At 45.2% G+C, this 23,862-nt stretch overlaps 1 long non-coding RNA gene across 1 annotated transcript in view; it reads right to left on the reverse strand.

The window, feature by feature from the left end:
• Positions 1–23,862, reverse strand: part of LOC139759881 (uncharacterized) — an 87,972-nt gene that overhangs the window by 16,076 nt on the left and 48,034 nt on the right. The window contains exon 2 of the long non-coding RNA XR_011715165.1: positions 15,630–15,700. This is a non-coding gene — a long non-coding RNA (uncharacterized lncRNA). The remainder of the gene's footprint in view (positions 1–15,629; positions 15,701–23,862) is intronic.

A 23,862-nucleotide genomic window follows, 5' to 3' on the forward strand; every position in this document is an offset into this window, starting at 1 on the left:
TCCCCTTCCTTGAAGACGAAGTTTGGTGAAGAGGCAGGTTATGTTTGTGATATATTCTAGGATGGGATGGCAATCCCGTCACGGTATTTTTTTTTTTCAATGGGATTTTTAGGGTCGACTTTCCTTGTGTTCAAGCTGGTCATGAAGTGTGGTGTGTGTGTGTGGGGGGTTGAGGGAGGAGAATTACCACCGTCCCACACCAGTCTCCTGGTGAGGCGAAGTGGGACGTGGCTTGGGTGAGTATGAAGGGACGTAGCTTGGTTGAGTATGAAGGTACGTGGCTTGGGTGAGTATGAGGTACGTGGCTTGGGTGAGTATGAAGGGACGTGGCTTGGGTGAGTATGAAGGGACGTGGCTTGGGTGAGTATGAGGTACGTGGCTTGGGTGAGTATGAAGGGACGTGGCTTGGGTGAGTATGAAGGGACGTGGCTTGGGTGAGTATGAGGTACGTGGCTTGGGTGAGTATGAAGGGACGTGGCTTGGGTGAGTATGAGGTACGTGGCTTGGGTGAGTATGAAGGGACGTGGCTTGGGTGAGTATGAAGGGACGTGGCTTGGGTGAGTATGAGGTACGTGGCTTGGGTGAGTATGAGGTACGTGGCTTGGGTGAGTATGAGGTAGGTGGCTTGGGTGAGTATGAGGTACGTGGCTTGGGTGAGCATGAAGGGACGTGGCTTGGGTGAGCATGAAGGGACGTGGCTTGGGTGAGCATGAAGGGACGTGGCTTTGGTGAGTATGAAGGGACGTGGCTTGGGTGAGTATGAGGTACGTGGCTTGGGTGAGCATGAAGGGACGTGGCTTGGGTGAGCATGAAGGGACGTGGCTTGGGTGAGCATGAAGGGACGTGGCTTGGGTGAGCATGAAGGGACGTGGCTTGGGTGAGTATGAGGTACGTGGCTTGGGTGAGCATGAAGGGACGTGGCTTGGGTGAGCATGAAGGGACGTGGCTTGGGTGAGCATGAAGGGACGTGGCTTGGGTGAGCATATTAAGGGGAGAGATTGTTCTCATGGTGTGACCATCAGATGCGCGACGCTGGTCCAGCGATGGCCAGACAGGTGTTTGACTAGACTTTCCCTTGTGTGCAGTACACCTGGAGGGGGCCATGATTGGACCCACTTTACACCAGTGTTTCCGTTCTGGACCACAAGGGGAACCATCCTGGACCGCAGAGGACCATTCTGGACCACAGAGGACCATTCTGGACCACAGAGGACCATCATGTACCACAGAGGACCGTCCTGGACCACAGAGGACCGTCCTGTACCACAGAGGACCATCCTGTACCACAGAGGACCATCATGTACCACAGAGGACCATCCTGGACCACAGAGGACCATTCTGTACCACAGGGAGAACCATCCTGGACCACAGAGGACCATTCTGTATCACAGAGGACCATCCTGTACCACAGAGGACCATCCTGTACCACAGAGGACCATCCTGGACCACAGAGGACCATCCTGTACCACAGAGGACCATCCTGGACCACAGAGGACCATCCTGGACCACAGAGGACCATCCTGTACCACAGAGGACCATTCTGTACCACAGGGAGAACCATCCTGGACCACAGAGGACCATCCTGTACCACAGAGGACCATCCTGTACCACAGAAGACCCTCCTGTACCACAGGCAGGACCATCTTAGACCACAGGGGGCTCCAGAAACCGTACAATAGCGATACCAGCACCATTTCCTTACCCAGTGGTGATGGGACACACACACACACACACACGAATGAAATATAATACACGTCTCGATGAAGACACGGAGGGCAGTGTTGCCACAAGACATGCGAAAATCCCCCTACCGGGAAAAAAAACCTTATGAATTAGTTATATGTCATTGACTGTGGGTAGGAGGAAGAAAGGGGGGGTAGTAGATATTTTTTACCGGGGCTACAAATCACTCTTGTGGAGCCGGAGTCGTCCATTGCCACCAGAGGGCGGGGGCATAAACCGATATCTACGACAACCCAGTAATTGCCCATGTCTCTCTCTCTCTCTCTCTCTCTCTCTCTCTCTCTCTCTCTCTCTCTCTCTCTCTCTCTCTCTCTCTCTCTCTCTCTCCCTTATACACATCTATTTATAAGTCTATCTCTTTACCTAATCTATATATCTATCTATCTGTCTCTCTCTCTCTCTCTCTCTCTCTCTCTCTCTCTCTCTCTTATACACATCTATTTATCAGTCTATCTCTTTACCTAATCTCTCTCTCTCTCTCTCTCTCTCTCTCTCTCTCTCTCTCTCTCTCTCTCTCTCTCTCTCTCTCTCTCTCTCCTCGTTCCCGCACCGGAGCGCCTACTCCGCCGTCGCAAAATAACCCGTAGTTCGCTGTCCAGCGTGGCCGGGGAGAGCGAGAGCCACTGCCTTATTTCATGCACAGGAACAGGCGCTTGTTAGCGTTTCATGTGGAGGGTGGTTGGCTGGGGTGGTTGGGGTTGTTTGTTTACCAGCCGAGAGAACGAGGGGGTTTGTTGACGTTGTTATCTCTCTCTCTCTCTCTCTCTCTCTCTCTCTCTCTCTCTCTCTCTCTCTCTCTCTCTCTCTCTCTCTCCCCGTGTCTGTTATTGTGGCTGTCTGGCCTCCCATTTTTTTTCTGGTTTGCCACGCCGGCGGTCTCTCTCTCTCTCTCTCTCTCTCTCTCTCTCTCTCTCTCTCTCTCTCTCTCTCTCTCTCTCTCTCTCTCTCTCCCTTACACACATTTCTTTATCTGTCTATCTCTTTACCTAATCTATATATCTATCTATCTGTCTGTCTGTCTGTCTGTCTGTCTGTCTGTCTGTCTGTCTGTCTGTCTGTCTGTCTCTCTCTCTCTCTCTCTCTCTCTCTCTCTCTCTCTCTCTCTCTCTCTCTCTCTCTCTCTCTCTCTTACACACATCTATTTATCTGTCTATCTCTTTACCTAATCTATATATCTATCTATCTGTCTCTGTCTGTCTGTCTCTCTCTCTCTCTCTCTCTCTCTCTCTCTCTCTCTCTCTCTCTCTCTCTTACACACATCTATTTATCTGTCTATCTCTTTACCTAATCTATATATCTATCTGTCTGTCTGTCTGTCTGTCTGTCTGTCTGTCTGTCTCTCTCTCTCTCTCTCTCTCTCTCTCTCTCTCTCTCTCTCTCTCTCTCTCTCTCTCTCTCTCTCTCTCTAATCATTCCTACCGAAGGATCCCCCCTTTTGTAGGGGTTCCTCCGGAGCTAAGGTAGCCAGCTTCATCATCCTACGGGAGATACCGTGTTGGAGGTAAGGAGTGTTGTGATAATGTTAGATGGGTGTCTCCAGTGTTGGAATGATGGGCGTGTGTCCAGAAACGCAACTGGGGAAAGCATGACTCGTACATGCCTGGGGAGTGTGGTTTCAGGGGTGTGTGTGTATTTCTGGTGGGATTGTTTTTTCTTTTTAAGAATGGGTTAGAGAGGAGCAGTTGCTTAACGCTTGTTTGGTCATTTCGGTGAGTATGTGTTTCACCTGTGTCGTGTTTGCTGAAGGAGGAGGGGGAAATCTGTAAGTATAGGAGGTTACAGGAGTAAGGTTTACATTTCTGATGAGATGATGATGTTTGGTTATGGGATGAGGTGGATGAGAAGGGTACACTGCTGCTGCTGCTGCAGTGAAGTGAGCGCCAAGCAAATGGGAGTGAGACTGACATGAGTATTTCTGCTCTGTTGTGTAGGTGGAGAATGTTTGTGTGGTAGCTCTCTCTCTCTCTCTCTCTCTCTCTCTCTCTCTCTCTCTCTCTCTCTCTCTCTCTCTCTCTCGCTATATATATATATATATATATATATATATATATATATATATATATATATATATATATATATATATATATATATTTCTTTTTTCTTTCATACTATTCGCCATTTCCCGCGTTAGCGAGGTAGCGTTAAGAACACAGGACTGGGCCTTTGAGGGAATATCCTCACCTGGCCCCCTTCTCTGTTCCTGCGTGTCGCCTTCTACGACTTGCAGAGAATACGTGGGAAGCATTCTTTCTCCCCTATCCCCAGGGATAAGATATATATATATATATATATATATATATATATATATATATATATATATATATATATATACACACAGACCTCCAACACCCAGGCTCGAACACGGGTCCTTATGCGTGGCAGGCGGGAGCGCTCGCCGCGTAAAAGGCACACACACACACGTACTTTAATAAACCCCCCTAAGGAAGGCGGAAGCCTGTCCAGAGAGCCACCAGGTGCCACTGAACTCGATAAAATGTTATCCCTTCGTTCCTAGACGATAACACTGGCCCCCCTGGTGACGACCCGCCTTGCCAATAACATAACAAAGAGGCATACCGTAAGTTGGGACTGACCAGTTCTTCGAGTACCTTTAGCGCCGCGATATCGCCCGCCGCCCCCCCCGACTCCCACACTCATGAGTACGGTTCGAGTCTCACTGGTGAAAGAGGGGTTTGGACATGGAGCGACAGAACGAGAGACTGCAGAGGACCCAGGAGGGGAGGGACAGAACGAGAGACAGCAGAGGACCCAGGAGGTGAGGGACAGAACGAGAGACAGTAGAGGACCCAGGAGGGGAGGGACAGAACGAGAGACAGCAGAGGACCCAGGAGGGGAGGGACAGAACGAGAGACAGCAGAGGACCCAGAAGGGGAGGGAACAGAACGAGAGACAGCAGAGGACCCAGAAGGGGAGGGAACAGAACGAGAGACAGCAGAGGACCAAGAAAGGGAGGGACAGAACGAGAGACAGTAGAGGACCCAGGAGGGGAGGGACAGAACGAGAGACAGCAGAGGACCCGGGAGGGGAGGGACAGAACGAGAGACAGCAGAGGACCCAGGAGGGGAGGGACAGAACGAGAGACAGCAGAGGACCCAGGAGGGGAGGGATAGAACGAGAGACAGCAGAGGACTCAGGAGGGGAGGCTCAGGGCGGGAGATGTGTTGCGGCAACAGGAGCTCCCGCGGGGATGGTCAAGGACGGAATGGCTGGACATGAGGGGCGTCGAGTTCACCAGGAGAAGTGGCGCAGGACTTGGGTGAGTGGAAAGTGGTTGTGCGGTCCTTAGGATGCTGAGGCGAGGCGGAGGGGAAGGATGTATGTAGAGGGAGATAGATAAATAGACTGTTAAATGATAAAGTGATTCTTAAATGAATAGATATAGATAGATTGATATGGAAAGGAAAGGTATATGTAGAGGGAGATAGATAAATAGACTGTTAAATGATAAAGTGATTCTTAAATGAATAGATATAGATAGATTGATATGGAAAGGAAAGATATATGTAGAGGGAGATAGATAAATTAATGGTTAAATGAATAGATATAGATCGATTGATATGTAAAGGAAAAGGTATATGTAGAGGGAGGTAGATGAATAGATTGTTACATGAATAGCTATAGATAGATTGATATGGAGATCACTATGTTCGCTGAGGAAGTCTGCACGCCGTGGGACGGGACTTGGTAGCTTGGTAGACTTGCTGATGCGTACGTTATCTCTGACCAGGTCGAACGCTCTGGTCCAATCAACAAAGGTGAGAGGTGCAGAAAGAGGTCAGGCATCTCTCTAGGTTTGCGATAGATAAAGTCGAGGAAGCTGTCGAGTCAGTGTGTGGTAGAGGAGGCCCTCGGTAGTAGCCAGTGTGCCGAGGGTGTATTCAGCGAACGATGCTTTTAAGTCTTGTTAAACACAAGTGTTTTACAGAGAAGATTGGTCACTGGCTCATGATAGTGGAACGTAGCTCTTCGAGACTCGTGTGTGTGTGTGTGTGTGTGTGTGTGTGTGTGTTTGTGTATGTCACAGGGAGAAAATTTTACACTGGTGTTGCCCCGTCTCTTAACCTTGTTTATGTTTAACATGTCTTTATTCTTGAGTATGCACACACACACACACACACACATACACACACACACACACACACACACACACACACACACACACACACACACATCATCCTAAGCAAGGTACCCTTAAATCATCCAGCCCTTAGGGGATGATGAGGACCTGTTTTGGGCGTAGGCTGACAGCTGCGTCCATGATTCGAACCCAAGCGGGTCCGACCCCGGGCCCGCCGCTCGAGCTAATTTTATGCTCAGTAACGCTAAGCCTATTTGTACAGTGTGGAGAGGGAGCGCTTGACTCGTGGGGCCTCGTCTTTTGAACTTTCTTTACTACCATGCATCTTTTTAAACTTCTGTATCCTGTCCAGAGCTAACATTTCGCAACTCAGTCATCCAACACTTTCATACTGTTGAAATACTTCTTTTACATATTCTCTGATGTTTCTTTCTAACTTTCACGTTATAGACCTTGGATGTTTTATCTTTGCATCTTTTAGAATACAGCCGTCAGTGTGGCACAGTGTCAAATGCTTTCTGGCAGTCCAAATGGACATGACTCAGAAATTGAAAAGTCTAAAATGTTTGCTACACTTGATCCCTGCCTGAATCTATACTGTCTCTCACTTAATTAGTTTCTCCCGTGCAAGTTGTCATCCCTCTGCTTTCTCATTATGTCTTCCAGTATTTTACACACCACACTACTCATTGAACACTGTGTATGATTTAGTGCAAACTCCTGACCTCCTTTTTCTTTTAAAGACAGATACGATATTTGCTCACTTCAGTTCCCTGGACACCTTACCTCGCTCTAGTGACATCCTGAATAACACTTCGAACAGCCTGGCAGGTGTATCTATACACTTTGTCAGCACACAATGAAGAGGACATGAAGGCCATGAGCTATGTATGGATCATGCCCAGTTAGAAGCCTATACATATCTAGATATTTCCGTGCTTTCGAAGACTTCCTCTCCACTCCGTGTCGCTAGTGCTGGGGTTGTAGTGTCCTTCCAGCGATAAAACATTTTTGAAATTGTCATTTAGATCCTCACTTTTCTTTACATCATCTTCGACTACCTTTTCTCTGTGTCGGCAACTTTGTATGTGTGGGGGTTAGTTCTCGTGCGTCTGGATGCTTACTCGGCTTGCACACAAACAGGACTGGCTTCCTGTGGTATAGATTATCTCCATTTGTACTCCTTATATGTGTGTGTGTGTGTGTGTGTGTGTGTGTGTGTGTGTGTGTGTGTGATTATTGTTTGAGACTTCTATTTCTCTGTTATGTGGAGACTTAGGATCGTGTTGCCCCATGTCGAGTGTGTGTGTGTGTGTGTGTGTGTGTGTGTGTGTGTGTGTGTGTGTGTGTGAGATACTGAATTTGGAGTCAGTCAGAGGGATACACTTCAAAGCTCCTTATTATACCAATTACTAAGGATTTCTGTGACGAGGGGAAAGTGAAGCAAAAAAAAAAATTAGTCAGCCAACCTCACATGTAATCTTGATGAGTTTAAAGTCGGTCTCTGGGTGCGTCCAGAGCAACATGAGGTCCATCTCAATATCCTCATTAGGTAAAAACACGACGAAAGTATTTCAGAATAATAAAATGGGTCTCATGATTCCTTTTGCGTCCGATGCGAACTCATGGGTGGGCCTGCGTGAGGTCTGTCTGCGTCCGTGAAAGGTAAAGCTTGTAGAACTTTCTTTACCTTCTCATGTCTTCTCCCAACACTTGCGACTTGACCTCGTTTGTCACAGCAGCATCTGTTCTGAAGAGTTAACTGAATACCTGAGTGACGCATTCACGGGGCCGCCCAGGGTCGATTGCATAGGTTCGAATCCTGGTTACAGCAGTCGGTCCATTGTTAACCCAGCTGTTCGTCCACTCTTAGGGGTTGGCATGTAAAATGGGTATCTGACTCAGGCTAGGATATATATGTATATATATATATGAAGGTAAAGCCAAACGGAAAATGAAAATACGAAGTGTCAAACGCTTTCGTAAATAACATGAAGTCTGGATGACTCACTCGGTCAAGACAATGAAATATACGAAAGCGCTTAACACTTCGTATTCCTCGTTTCCCTTCGGTTTTACCCCGAATGTTATGTACACTCGTTACTTCATGTATTTTTTTTTGCATATATATATACATCCCAGAGATTATATGCAGTTTTCCTCCCCTCTCTCAAAGACTGGACATAAAGGAAGAAGAGTTTTCCCTCTTAATGTTTTCCCGGCGTGTTATCCAAATTGTTTCCCCGTTCATCCGCCTCCTCTTCTGATGGAGAGAAGTCTTCCCACGTGAGAGTATGCGGGGGGGGGGTAAAGAAGACTATATATATATATATATATATATATATATATATATATATATATATATATATATATATATATATGTATATACACACTCATGCCTGGCTACAGACATAATTACATGTGCCAGCAGCAGTCAGCTTTATTGACAGGATCCGGAGTCTTATTGTCTGCCTGGCTCACCCTCCTACCTGCTGGGCCTTGGGCACAGGCAGGTGGAGAGAGAGAGAGAGAGAGAGAGAGAGAGAGAGAGAGAGGCAACAAAAGACATACAGGCAGGGCTATTTACGTGGGAGTACATGGGAAAAACAGAAAACAAAAGACACCTTTGGACTATACATCTATGATATATAACTTATATATATATATATATATATATATATATATATATATATATATATATATATATATATATATATATATAAAAATATATATATATATATATATATATATATATATATATATATATATATATATATATATATATATATATATATATATATATATATGTGCTACTATTTTTCGTCTTAAGTGGATGACGTAAGGATAGAACAAAAACAGGAGCCCCCTCCCACCCCCACCCCCCCCCAATCCCTCCAGCAACAGCAGCCGGTAGTGAAAAGAATGGATGAGCGACCATGACTTTGTGGAGCAAGGCTGCGTGGACCTGAACAGGTAGGATGGAACGAAAAGAGAAAATCCCCTTATGTAACGTCAACACACCTATATCCCATCCTTAGCTGCATTACGACATATGCTTACGGTCTGGTATGAGGTAAAAGAGAGCTTTATGTAGATGTATGGTTGTTTTTTTTCCCCCGTGGTGCTGTATTCGCTTGGGAGACGCTCATTTTCGATGGTGTCTGTCGTCTTGCATCAACGACCTATATGATAAGTTCAAAATCTCCAAAGTCTCTATTTACAACGAAACTTTTTTCCCCACCTCAGAATTACATCCTTTAGATTTAGATTTAATTCCATTTGACCTAGTAACCGTCTTTTTTTTTCCTCGTATTCCGAAAAGATTTATGTCATTTATATTGTCGATATTATTCAGAAATCTGGAAAAAAAAACAACTTGTATTTGGTTAACGCAACGTCTACGCTTCTTTAGAGAGAAAAGGGATCTGATGTACCCAGCCCCTCTCTCTGTCTCTCTCTCTCTCTCTCTCTCTCTCTCTCTCTCTTCGTACCGCAGATTTCCTCACGGCTGGAATAGGTTTTGTCGTCAGTCTTTGTATTTGTTCTTGCTTTTCCTCATCCTGTCTGTAGTTTAGGGACCAGAACTGTGCTGGGTATTTAAGGTGTGGTCTTACTGGGAAGTTTGAGTAAAGTTAGGATTGGTTTTAGCATTTTGCAGTTAATGTTCCAAACTCATGAAACCTAATATTCGGACTGACTAATCATATACTGGCAGACTCTGTTTCGTGAAGATTGTTGCTGATAGCAGCTCTTAAGATCCCTTTCTTCATCATTCTGTGTAACTTATTTCCATATATTTCGTAGATGGTTGAGCATTCTCATCTCCAAAGTGCATAGGTAGTACTTCTCTCTACGGTAATTGATAATCCGTCATTTTACTGATCATTCGGCGAGTTTGTTCGGATATCTTTGAATTATTTTTGAATTATTTCACGGGTCTTAGTCATCCCTAGCTCCATCTCTCCTAATTTTGTTTCATTACCAGACTTGGAGTTCACATAACCGATACCAAAACTCTGGATCATTATATGTCATGAAGAGAAAAAGGGCCAAGGATCGACCCCCTGTGGCACCCCACTCGTCACGTCCAACCAGTCTGAGGCTTTGGCCATTTAATACAGCACAGTGCTGGCTGTCTGTGTGAGCGAGACACTAATCCTTCATCATTCTTCGTACTACTGTTCCATGGGATTTTGATTTACATAACAGGTTTTACTGTGGTGCTTTTAACGAATGGCTTTTAAGAGTCTAGATGTATTACATCAGAGGGTACGCTTGAGCACCAGATGTATTACATCAGAGGGTACGCTTGAGCACCAGATGTATTACATCAGAGGGTACGCTTGAGCACCAGTTGTATTACATCAGAGGGTACGCTTGAGCACCAGTTGTATTACATCAGAGGGTACGCTTGAGCACCAGATGTATTACATCAGAGGGTATGCTTGAGCACCAGTTGTATTACATCAGAGGGTACGCTTGAGCACCAGTTGTATTACATCAGAGGGTACGCTTGAGCACCAGATGTATTACATCAGAGGGTACGCTTGAGCACCAGATGTATTACATCAGAGGGTACGCTTGAGCACCAGATGTATTACATCAGAGGGTACGCTTGAGCACCCGATGTATTACATCAGAGGGTACGCTTGAGCACCAGTTGTATTACATCAGAGGGTACGCTTGAGCACCAAATGTATTACATCAGAGGGTACGCTTGAGCACCCGATGTATTACATCAGAGGGTACGCTTGAGCACCAGTTGTATTACATCAGAGGGTACGCTTGAGCACCAGTTGTATTACATCAGAGGGTACGCTTGAGCACCCGATGTATTACATCAGAGGGTACGCTTGAGCACCAGTTGTATTACATCAGAGGGTACGCTTGAGCACCAGTTGTATTACATCAGAGGGTACGCTTGAGCACCAAATGTATTACATCAGAGGGTACGCTTGAGCACCAGTTGTATTACATCAGAGGGTACGCTTGAGCACCAGATGTATTACATCAGAGGGTACGCTTGAGCACCAAATGTATTACATCAGAGGGTACGCTTGAGCACCAGTTGTGACATGTTACGTTTGAAACTTCAGCGACGTTTGATAGTGGACACCATGATGGTTGTGTGATACCAATCCATGATCTAGAGATCCGATGATTCCGTCTTATTCATCTTCCATCACTTGGCCTACAAGACCAGTGACAATGCAGTGATTCGAGACACATTTCTTATCTCCTTCTCTATATACAGGACTGGCCTCTGCCTCCTGTTGTTTCCCGTCTTTGGGCACCTTATCTTCCGCTTGCGATCTCTTTGAGATATTTTTGGTGATGGGGACACATCACTTGCCCCTCTGACCTCGTTCAAGCAGCTTGGGTCGAGGTCATTCGAGACAGCTGACGTGTTGAAAAGGCAGTTCTGGTGTAAAGGTTCCATCGCTCCCTAACTCTCCGTTTCCTGTTCCTTTAACTGTTATAGTGAAAACGTTGGAACATTTTCTTTTGTTTTATCTGAGGTTAAGATATGTTTGATAAGATATGTCGGTTATGTCTGATTCCCCTTTCATTGCTAGGGTCTTTGGAAATCAGTTATGTGGGCTCATGTTACAAGTCTGTCATCATAAGTGTACATGTTTAAATCCTTGCTAGAGTGTGTGTGTGTGTGTGTGTGTGTGTGTGTGTGTGTGTAGGAGAAGGATGCTATATCCCTCATGTATCTGGTCCTCCAGTACTTACTTCTGTGGCCTGGACGTGTGCCGGGCAACCTTCAAGTTTCCTTAGCAGACTGGAAGGTACTGCAAACCATCGCCTTCGTCTCCCATGTTGACCAGTTCTCCTGCCTGCTTCTCCCACATGGTTTACCTCCGTCGGAGATCACTCTCTTTTTCTTTTGATACAGTAATCAAGCTCTCCTCTTTCTCTCTCTCTCTCTCTCTCTCTCTCTCTCTCTCTCTCTCTCTCTCTCTCTCTCTCTCTCTCTCTCTCTCCTCTCCCCCAGGTCAAGGGGAAAAAGGCGCCTCGGACTCGTTGTAGGTGTCGAGGCTGCATGAAGGATTTCCTCCTCTGGGAACGAGATAAGTTTATCTCCTCCGTGTTTTGCGACCCCCTGGAGGGAGAGAGAGAGAGAGAGAGAGAGAGAGAGAGAGAGAGAGAGGCGTGGGGGGGGAGGGCTTATGGAGACATGTTCTTCTCGCGACGCAGGTTAAACCCCAATGGATGAAAAGATAGATAGATAGAGATAGATAGATAGAATAGGTAAATAGATAGGAGAGAGAGAGAGAGAGAGAGAGAGAGAGAGAGAGAGAGAGAGAGAGAGAGAGAGAGAGAGTAGGAGGGACTGAAGTGTCAGCTCCGGCTGTCATTGTCAGCCCCGGCTGTCATGGCCGACAGCGTCACTTCACCAGCGTTCTCTGCTCGGGGGGGGGGGGGCTCTGATCGGGGGGGGGGGCCTCTGATCGGGGGGGCCTCTGCTCGGGGGGGCCTCTGATGTTTCCACTCGACACACGACCGTGGGAGAGATATCCCCTCCTGTCACGTGGCCGTCGAGGACCTGTGTCACACACGTCAGGCGCTGTGAGGCGTGGAAGTCATGTACAGCGGCACAGACGGTCAGGCACTGTGGCACAGATGTTGAGGCACTGTGGCATAGACGTTCAGGCACTGTGGCACAGACGGTCAGGCACTGTGGCACAGACGTTGAGGCCCTGTGGCACATGTTAAGGTCCTGTGGCACAGATGTTGAGGCCCTGTGGCACATGTTAAGGTCCTGTGGCACAGATGTTGAGGCCCTGTGGCACATGTTAAGGTCCTGTGGCACAGATGTTAAGGCCCTGTGGCACATGTTAAGGTCCTGTGGCACAGATGTTGAGGCCCTGTGGAACATGTTAAGGTCCTGTGGCACAGATGTTAAGGCTCTGTGGCACATGTTAACGTCCTGTGGCACAGATGTTGAGGCCCTGTGGCACATGTTAAGGTCCTGTGGCACAGATGTTGAGGCCCTGTAGCACATGTTAAGGTCCTGTGGCACAGATGTTAAGGCTTTGTGGCACATATGTTAAAGTCCTGTGGCACAGATTTTAAGGCTCTGTGGCACGGATATTAAGACCCTGTGGCACAGATGTTAAGGCTCTGTGGCACAGATGTTAAGGTCCTGTGGCACAGATGTTAGGCCCTGTGGCACATGTTAAGGCTCCGTGGCACAGATGTTAAGGCCCTGTGGCACAGATGTTAAGACCCTGTGGCACAGATGTTCAGGCCTTGTGGCATAGATGCTAAGGCCCTGTGACACAGATGTTAGATCCTGCGGCACAGAGTTTAGGCCCCTGTGGCACAGAAGTCAGTTTCCTGTGACACAGAAGTCAGTTTCCTGTGACACAAGTCAGGCACTGGCACAGACGTCAGGTCCAATGGCACAGAAGTCCGGCCCCTTGGCACAGAAGCCAGGCCCTGTGTCGCAGAGGACAGACCCTGTGACACAGATAGGAACACTAGGTCAGACCCGACTCCGTCAAAGGCCTCTTCGGAACATCCATGTCAATTTGAGAATTCATTTGATCGCGACATTGTTGTAGTCTCTCCTCCTCCTCCTCCTCCTCCTTCCCCCCCCCCCCCCCCCCCCCCCCCCCCACAATGATGGACACAGCCCCCAGACTTTTCTAATACAAGATTTAACTCCAGCCCATTTGGCGAACCAGGATATCGTAAAGCAAAAGCTTCTTGTTATATATATATATATATATATATATATATATATATATATATATATATATATATATATTGTTGGAAAGGATCACAATTTTGCGTGTGATCAAATTATTCCTGATGATGTGATTATTACACGAAAGTGCACTTGAGAAATCGTGTTTCATTTTTCCTCGTGGACTCGTAGGAATATATATATATATATATATATATATATATATATATATATATATATATATATATATATATATATATATATATATTTGCGACAGGTTTTCCTCCACTCAAAAATCCCAAAGAGACACGATTTATCTCGTTCCAAACCCTGAGTGATTTGGTTTCTTAACTTCACGCAAAACCGGGGGAGGCAACCGGTTTTTACCTTCATTCCGAGGCGAGAGACGGGGTTTTCTTCTGCCCCTGATTGATACATATTCAAATTCAACCTTTCAAGATAATGTCTGTGCTTGTCCACTTTGAGTCTCTCCTGCTTTCACCTGGCGAAAAGTTGAAGGAGAAGTTTCTGGGGTATTTAAGACCTCTCTCTCCCTTTTTACCCCCATCCATTATAGTACTTGGCTCTTGGACGTCTTGATGTATCAATCATCTTTTTTTCTCTTTTTTTCTCCCCGCCTCCTTTGGGTTGTCTTGATGGCCTGTAAATGTGCAGTGTTATATAAAGCTTGACTGACTCTCTCTCTCTCTCTCTCTCTCTCTCTCTCTCTCTCTCTCTCTCTCTTTCGCTTCTATTTCGAAGTCATCTTGTGTGCTTTTTTTTTTTTTTTAAATGTTTTCGTTTACAGCCTTTATCTGCTTGCACACACACACACACACACACACACACACACACACACACACACACACACACACACACACACAGGGACAGACCCCCCCACACACAAACACCCACACACACACCCAGCCACCCACCCACCCACACCCACACACACCCACAGTGTCGCTTCCAGAGTCATCACGCCACTTAACCCATCACTGCCGTCCACCATCAGCATTGTGGCCGTTCTCGAAGAGAGTGTAACGTGAGATTGCCCCCTCCCACCTCCCTCCCTCGCTCTTCATCAGGCACGGAGATGAGACCCGACCCTCCGGACGTCACGGAGTATGAAGGCGAATATGAAGAATTAGGAAGCGCGAGTGTCTTGTGCAGGCTTGGGAAGCGGGTACGTGGTAGTGGGGTAAGGGGGGTATCAGTTTGCGAGGTGTGAGGATATGTGGATGATTGGAGATAACTGTCAGTCATATATATATATATATATATATATATATATATATATATATATATATATATATATATATATATCATCCCTGGGGATAGGGGAGAAAGAATACCTCCCACGTATTCCCTGCGTGTCGTAGAAGGCGACTAAAAGGGAAGGGAGCGGGGGGGCTGGAAATCCTCCCCTCTCGTTTTTAATTTTCCAAAAGAAGGAACAGAGAAGGGGGCCAAGTGAGGATATTCCCTCAAAGGCTCAGTCCTCTGTTCTTAACGCTACCTCGCTAACGCGGGAAATGGCGAATATATATATATATATATATATATATATATATATATATATATATATATATATATATATATATATATAGGGAGACCAAATTGGAGGTGGAAAGATGGAGTGAAAAAGATTTTGTGTGATCGGGGCCTGAACATGCAGGAGGGTGTAAGGAGGGCAAGGAATAGAGTGAATTGGAGCGATGTGGTATACAGGGGTTGACGTGCTGTCAGTGGAGTGAATCAAGGCATGTGAAGCGTCTGGGGTAAACCATGGAAAGCTGTGTAGGTATGTATATTTGCGTGTGTGGACGTGTGTATGTACATGTGTATGGGGGGGGGGGGGTTGGGCCATTTCTTTCGTCTGTTTCCTTGCGCTACCTCGCAAACGCGGGAGACAGCGACAAAGTATAAAAAAAAAAAAAAAAAATAAAAAAAAAAAAAATATATATATATATATATATATATATATATATATAAAGCTTTCATTTTAAGGCAAACAAAATCTAACACCTATATCTTGTACACACACAAAAAGCTTAGTAGAATGTAAACAAAGGGACTGTTTCTCACCTGCCAGGCGTAGGAGGAGGACCAAGTGGAGGGGACGCAGCGGCAGCGCTCGTACCGCAGTCATCGTCGGGCTGGAACGGCAAAGGTGAAGGTGAGGTCATTCATTATCTCCAGGAAGAACGTTGTGCTGGTTTCCTGAAGTGTGTGTGTGTGTGTGTGTGTGTGTGTGTGTGTGTGTGTGTGTGTGTGTGTGTGTGTGGGTGGGTGGGTGTGTGGGTGGGTGTGTGTGTGTGTGTGGGTGGGTGTGTGTGTGTGTGTGGGTGGGTGGGTGGGTGGGTGGGTGGGGGGGCGTCTAACAGATAAAGGGCTCTTTTTTTGTTTATCAGCTTAAAAGCTTTAGGTGAAAAGCTTTCCTTCCGTGGCCCGAAGCCAGAGCACTCTTAGTATGAAGACAGGGCAGTGTGTGTGAAGGTGTGTGTGTGTGTGTGTGTGAAGGTGTGTGTGTGTGTGTGTGTGTGTGTGTGTGTGTGTGTGAAGGTGTGTGTGTGTGTGTGTGTGTGTGTGTGTGTGTAGCTTCTATTCTCTTGGGGAAAATGTTTTGGTCATATACGCTTACTTCGTTAGATTACACACGGACACACAGACACACACACACCACACACACACACATTAATGAGGATGGGACAGAGTGAAAGAAGAACTCAATTTGATGACTATATCCAGTAGGGAATGAGCTTCGGGATCCTGTGGGATTTGGGAGAGCCGATGTTGTCCCTAACCTGTCGACAGAGTCCCACATTTGGAGAATACTGGAGGAGACAGTCTTGTCTCCACCTCTGGCAAGTGTTAGAACAGCACCGAAGATGATTGACGAAGGAAATATTCGGCCAGTTGCTCTCACTTGGAGCCAAAAACTAGAATATGCTTCTCACGTTTGGTCACCGTACCTTAGAAAAAGCACAGAGAGAGAGAGAGAGAGAGAGAGAGAGAGAGAGAGAGAGAGAGAGAGAGAGAGAGAGAGAGAGCTAATAGAGAAGGTCCAGAGGAGGGCAACAAAAAAACGCAGAGAGAAGAGCTAATAGAGAAGGTCCAGAAGAGGGCAACAAAAAACGCAGAGAGAAGAGCTAAAAGAGAAGGTCCAGAGGAGGGCAACAAAAGAAACGCAGAGAGAGGAGCTAATAGAGAAGGTCCAGAGGAGGGCAAAAAAAAAAAAAAAAAAAACCGCAGAGAGAAGAGCTAATAGAGAAGGTCCAGAGGTGGGCAACAAAAAGTCCAAAGGAGGGCAACAAAGCTGGCACCACCAGAATTAACAGAGCTGCTTTACAAGACAAGGACCTTATAAGCCTCAAAGGACCTCAAACTTGTCAATGATGGAAGAGAGAAGAGTGAAGGGGCGACTTGATCACCCATCCTTTTTAAGATCCCTCAGTTCCAGACTGATGATGGAGGGTGGTGGTGGGTGTGGGTGGTTGAGGGTGGGATGTCATCCGCCACCACCCACCCTTTATGAACTGATCGTCCACTTTGCTGGCGAGTCATCAGTGAACGGCTGCAAATGACAGGCAGTTACCATGCAACATATATGCCTGGGACGAGCTTCAAAAAAGGAATGGAAAATGAAATGAAATGCAGAACTATATCGTACGTTCAGATGTACCAAAAGAAAAAAAAATGAGCCCAGCGTGAGATGTTTAGAAAAGGCAACACAGAGCTATTTCAGTATCAGATAACGTACGGTAAACGAAGGCCAGTTGATAACGTATGATAAATGAAGGCCAATTGATAACGTATGATAAATGAAGGCCAATTGATAACGTATGATAAACGAAGGCCATTTGATAACATGATAAACGAAGGCCAATTGATAATGTATGATAAACGATGGCTAATGGATAACGTACGGCAAATAAAGGCTAATGAGAAATAGATCACGGTGTGTGAATCATGATATCGCGATATGGTTCTCAGAAGAGTCCGCCCCTCTGGAGTCTTTCCAGTCTTCCTTGCGCTCATCTCTGCCTCTGGTTCGCCCCAAAATACAATGATTCGACATCAGTTTACTACCATTTCATCCCCGCCGGATGCGTATACATCACATATTCCGTATATCGACCTCTCAAGCTGCATTCATCTACAGTTCCTGGCCGCTTCGACGGGGAGCCGAAGAAATAATAATAGAGTTACGGATGCCCGATGTGAAGAATGTATATAGCTCTTTCAAAAAAGAGAAGTTGTTGAGGTAAAACAACCCGAGGACATAACTCGGAAATGAAACTAAAGAAACTTGCCTTGAAAGCGATGGAAAGAAATACTCTTTTGCAGGTGAAAGCGTGGAAGAGGATGTGGTATATTGGAAGAGCATAGAAGAGTTTAAAAAAAGAGTTATACGGGAGTACAGAAGGTTCAAGAGTTTGGAGGGCGCCTCTCCTGCGAGTGTCAAACTCCCTCCTCAAACAGTACAACACACACACACACACACACACACACACACACACACACACACACACACGGGGTAGGCGGGGACAAGCTGGCCTATACGTGAGATGAAATAAAAAAAAAAAAAAAGGTGTCGATTTGACGGTATTGATGGAATCGTGAGGGAACGGATGGGTAAGAAGGTGGGGCTCCATCTCGGCCACGGCCAGTGATGGAAGGACTTCCATTACATCTGGATCTCTTTTTAGGGAGATGTGATGGAGGAATGTAGAAGGGGAAATCTCATGTTCCACTTTGGTCATTTGGTCTGGTGGTGTGTAATGGGTCTCATGTCATTATACTTTTGTGTTCAAGGGTAATAATACTGTCGTGTCCAAAAGTCGTGTCGTCGTGCTCAAAGGCCCTTACCGTCGTGCTCAAGGGGTCATACCGTCGTGTTAAAGGGTCGCACCATCGTGCTTAAGGGCTATACCATCGTGATCAAGGGTCGTACCATCGTGCTTAAGGGCTATACCATCGTGATCAAGGGTCGTACCATCGTGCTTAAGGGCTATACCATCGTGATCAAGGGTCGTACCATCGTGCTTAAGGGCTATACCGTCATGCTCAAGAGTCGTACGGTCGTACTTAAAAGCCTCACGATCGTGTTCCGGAGGTTAGCATGCTTTACTGCTTATAGAGCATTCAGATAGCTTCCTCCGATGGTCCTCCTTCCATTTTCTCTATCACCCACTTCTAAACTTCCCCCGTTTTCTTGCGTGCATGCATAAGATTCTCTCTTACCCTCCCGGACGAGGTTCCATTCCAGGCTTCCAGTTCTTCGTCGCCAGCATCTCCAGGCCGGTAATCAAACCTGGGTTGGTCTCCCCATTCAATTACGTCCAGCTGGAATGTGATACAGGAAGACTTGGGCTTTCGAGAGCTCGCATGTCATCCATCCTTGCTGTTATTGCCGGTCAGCGTCTCCCACTAGAAGAAAAATCCAATCTTGAAGCACTAGGGCAGCTGGAACTTCCAGTCTTGAAGAATGAGGGCACTCAGGACCTCCGGTTAAACCGGTGACCCATGCCTGAAGAGTTTGGGCAGCTGGAACTTCCAGTCTTGAAGAATAAGGGCACTCGGGGCTTCCAGTTAAACAGGTGACCCATTCCGAAGAGCTTAGGCAGCTGGGACTTCCAGTCTTGAAGAATAAGGGCACTCGGGACCTCCAGATAAACTAGTGACCCACTTTTGAAGAGCTTAGGCAGCTGGAACTTCCAGTCTTGAAGAATAAGGGCACTCGAGACCTCCAGTTAAACCAGTGACCCACTTTTGAAGAAGTAGGTGCTGCTGGAATCTCCAGTTTAAGCCAGTCTTCAAGGTGTAAAGTCTGGATTTGCCTTTTGTCAGTACCTTTGTCTGGTGTTCTTATAGCCAGGTATGTCTTTTTTCCGACCGTTCTTCTGTCTTTAGCCTCATCTCTGTTGACGGAAGTGAGGACCTCTTTGTAAATGTGACGAGCATATATATATATATATATATATATATATATATATATATATATATATATATATATATATATATATATATATATATATGTATATATATAAGAGCCGAGAGGTTAACTGCTTTTGAAAAGATGTGATGCATCTGGAAGCAGAAAGTCTATAGAAGATGAGGGTAAGTAAAATGCAAAATTGACGTGGTTTGTTGAAACAATACGTAAGTTAGTTCTGCAAGGTATTTTTATATTTTTTTCGGAACACAGGTCATCTGAGTTTTGATGCACACACATTGTATTACTTGAGTCCTTCCCAGCCACTGAGAGGACTATAATGGATACAGACAATGGTGGCAGAGTTTCTCTGGTAATTGCTTTATTTACGACAACCCAGTTAGTATATATATATATATATATATATATATATATATATATATATATATATATATATATATATATATATATAAAAGATTAAGTCTTGCATATATATCCAAGATATGGTCTTGCACATCCAACTGACCAGATATTACGTTCATCGTCAGCCAAACCTTAGGTGCTCTGGTGGTTAGGTCGTCCGTGTACATACGAATATGTAGCACGTACGGACGAAGTTGCCGTGAGCTGGTAGCTTACATATTTCCTCCAGTTAGCTGCCAAGAGGAATATACATTATGTATATATATATATATATATATATATATATATATATATATATATATATATATATATTCCTTCTTTGTTTTCGCCATGAAATATTTGCATACTATAGCTTCGCCTACGGGTGATTCGGGTAATTGGTTCAATTGCTACCCGGCTGTACAGCTGATTGGTTGAAGTTTTGATTGGTCATCTGGTCACCAAGCTGGTTTGGTGCTGTTGGGTAGTTTGCTGTGTGGCTAGGTGGTCGACGACTGGACCCACCTTGAGAGAGTTTATTGGCTAGTCAGCTGAGTTGATTGGTGGCTGATGTCTTGTTGGGTAGGTTATCACAGTCCAGAAATGCTTTTTGTTATTGTTTGTGTGAATCGCTTTCATTAGGTTCGGAACTTATATCAAATGAACCAACCTTTTTGCGTCTTGATTCATGATTTATATCGATTCTTCTCGGAATTACATTGATAGAGTTCACGTTGATTCTTCAACCATGTCCTGTGATATTCCCTTAGGAATTGCGTCAATTTCGCCTCGGAATCACAGCGGTTCTGTTTGCATCTCGGTCACACACTGTGAAGGCGCCACCCAGCAGCAGACAGTGTGCATCTGGCCAAACGCAGCCCTTGCCTCTTGTCTCGTCCAGAAATGACTCTCCCATCGGGTGATTACTCCCCCAGAACACACACACACACACACACACACACACACACACACACACACACACACACACACACACACACTCATATATATATATATATATATATATATATATATATATATATATATATATATATATATATATATATATTGTGTGTCTGTGTGTGTGTGTGTGTGTGTGTGTGTGTGTGTGTGTGTGTGTGTGTGTGCGACATCGCCCGCGTTGTACAGGTCGATTGCCATCTTCGATACCCACAGACTTGAAAGAAGAAGGAGGCTGTGTTATAGCAGCAATTGGATCATCACCTTAAGCAACAGACTTAAGCAATTCCCTCAATACCGGACTGTAAGACTTTTCTCCCGCTCTTTTTTTTTTTTTCTCTTTTTTTCTATTCCCAGGGGAGCCTCCTGCTGTGGGACTCACCTTTAAGCGCACACGACTTCCTCGCTTTTCTCTTGCAGACAATGATTTTGCTAGTCAGACACTCCTTCTCCTCCTCCTCCTCCTCCTCCTCCTCCTCCTCCGCCTCCTCCTCCTCCTCCTCCTCCTCCTCCTCTCGACACTGCAGTGCTTGCAAGATGAAAGGGTGCTTGGCTGCGCCAGCACTCCATGAAGATAAAGAACGAGCCTTCCAGCAAGGGGGGAAAGAAAAAAAGGGGGGTGGGTGTGGGATGGGAGGGACTCATTAATTATTTTCTAAATCGAGGCGCGAAATGGGGAAGATCCAGTACCAAGAGGATGTGTATTTCATGCGTTAAGACCTCGCTCGTGTACGAGATCTTGCCACAAGTCAGAGAGGTTGGAGAAGCGAGATTTATGATTATAGAAGAAGCTCTTGGGATAGCCTTGTCTCGGGCCCGTGAGTAATGCTGGACTTTCGTGAGGGGGATATCACGGTCGAGCACCGGGAGCTGCTTTCTCTTGGGAGTCCAGATGTCACGATTTTTGGTTGAAATTCAGTTGCATGATATATATATATATATATATATATATATATATATATATATATATATATATATATATATATATATATATATATATGTATATATATATATATATATATATATATATATATATATATATATATATATATATATATATATATATGTATATATATGATGTATTTGCTAAGAACAAGATATACTTTTTTTTTGATGATTTTAGAATTTTAGATGAAAGGGAGACACAAAAAATTATAGCTTTATTTTAAGTTTTCTACAACACGCGATTTCTTAAAGATGAATTGTCCATTGTAGATACATCAAAAAGAAGTATATATATATATATATATATATATATATATATATATATATATATATATATATATATATATATATATATACTTTCTCCTACACGTAGTGGACACATGGCATGAAAAATAATTACTTGGCCCCTGAAACAGAATAACTGAACGTGGTAATCGTCAAAAAGTGCGTGTGGATAATCTTTAGATTTTTGGCTTTGCTTTCAACGCTGCAGTTCATGCGAGTTTTGCAAATGAAATGTTCGTTAAGCCGAAAATTTACTGTCACCCTCCTAACAACCCTTTGGCTTCTGCACCGCAAACAACTAAGCTTTTAGACGGCTAAACCTTTGGGCCCCCTAACTACTCTTATGGGGGGCAACCCTCCTCTCGAGTTCCAGAGTAGGTTTACCATTAACCAGAGTGGGGCTTCCAGCCTGAGTGGACCAGTTACAAACTCTTGTCCGTTTTAGCACCAAGAGGAACTCGCTTCAGTGGGTCCCTCTGAACTGCACGGCTCTTGTGTTCGGACCACTACAGTGGCCGCCACTGGTCCGTGGGTTCAGGCCCCCTAAAGACACTATTGCCTCTCTCTCTTTCTTTCTCTATACCACGACTGAAGAAGAAGAAGAAAGAAAAAGACCAGAACACCCGACTTCATCAGGCCCAGAAATCCTTTTAACAGACGGCGCTCGGTACAAACCTCGAAGCACTTCCTGAAGACGCAACTACCCACTAGATCAACCTTGGTTCTCTACTGTGGTCCAGTCACTCATCTACTTTCTCCTGCAGGGCAGAGAAAGACAATCCAATCCGAGTCAGCTTTAGAGATCATGGCTGGGGTACAACAGCGAAATCAAGAAGAATGTCCCTCTCCAACTCCACAAGTTGCCGGGGGCCTCACGAAGTCGTACTTCCGACGGCGACAGAGATCCAAGAAGTTTTAGGGTTCAATACTTTTTCTAATTCTGTAAGAGCAGGATGCGATCGTACATTGAATGTTGACAGACGTACGGAAGTCACCGGCCAGAAAATACTGTCTTTCTTCAAAGGGCTTCAGATGAGTTCACGAAACGTGTACATTAGTCTCTTCAATCTTATCATTTTCCTCGTCTTCAGGGATCGTCTCCCTCAATGTTACATGGGAAAGTAAAATGACAGATGACCTTGTGGTCTATGGCGAAGTTATCTACTGGAGGACAGTGCATGGGAAAGCCAGATGACAGAAGACCTGGTGTTGTATGACGAGGTTATCTGCTGAAGGACAGTACATAGGAATGCCAGATAACAGAAGACATGATGGTCTATGACAAAGTTATCTGCTGAAGGTTAACAACAGTATCCTTAATTCCCAAGTTATACAAATGGATATATAGAGTATTGATACACACCATGTATCTTAGGCTTTCATATGTCCACTGTGGAAAGTGCGCATTGCTGGAGAGCCTCTCGGAGGGGATGTACAGGGAGTGAGAGGAATAAATCGTGGGTGTAGAAGATAGGTATTGCTGGCAGGTTTAGTGAAAATGGCTTTAGATAGGGGTCTGAGCGAGACGGGGTTGAGAGGGAGTAGGGCTTTTGATAGGGGATAGGACAAAGGGTGTGAGATGAGACTTGTTACATGGAACAGATGGCTACACGAGGGGAGATAGATAGATAGATAGATAGAGAGATGGTTGGGTAGATATAGGAAGAGAGAGAGAGAGAGTACTAGATAGATTGCTTCAGTTGCCCATGCCGTCTCAGCATACATATATATATATATATATATATATATATATATATATATATATATATATATGTGTGTGTGTGTGTGTGTGTC

Source organism: Panulirus ornatus, chromosome 3 (genome assembly GCF_036320965.1).
Source record: "Panulirus ornatus isolate Po-2019 chromosome 3, ASM3632096v1, whole genome shotgun sequence".
Lineage (NCBI taxonomy): Eukaryota > Metazoa > Arthropoda > Malacostraca > Decapoda > Palinuridae > Panulirus > Panulirus ornatus.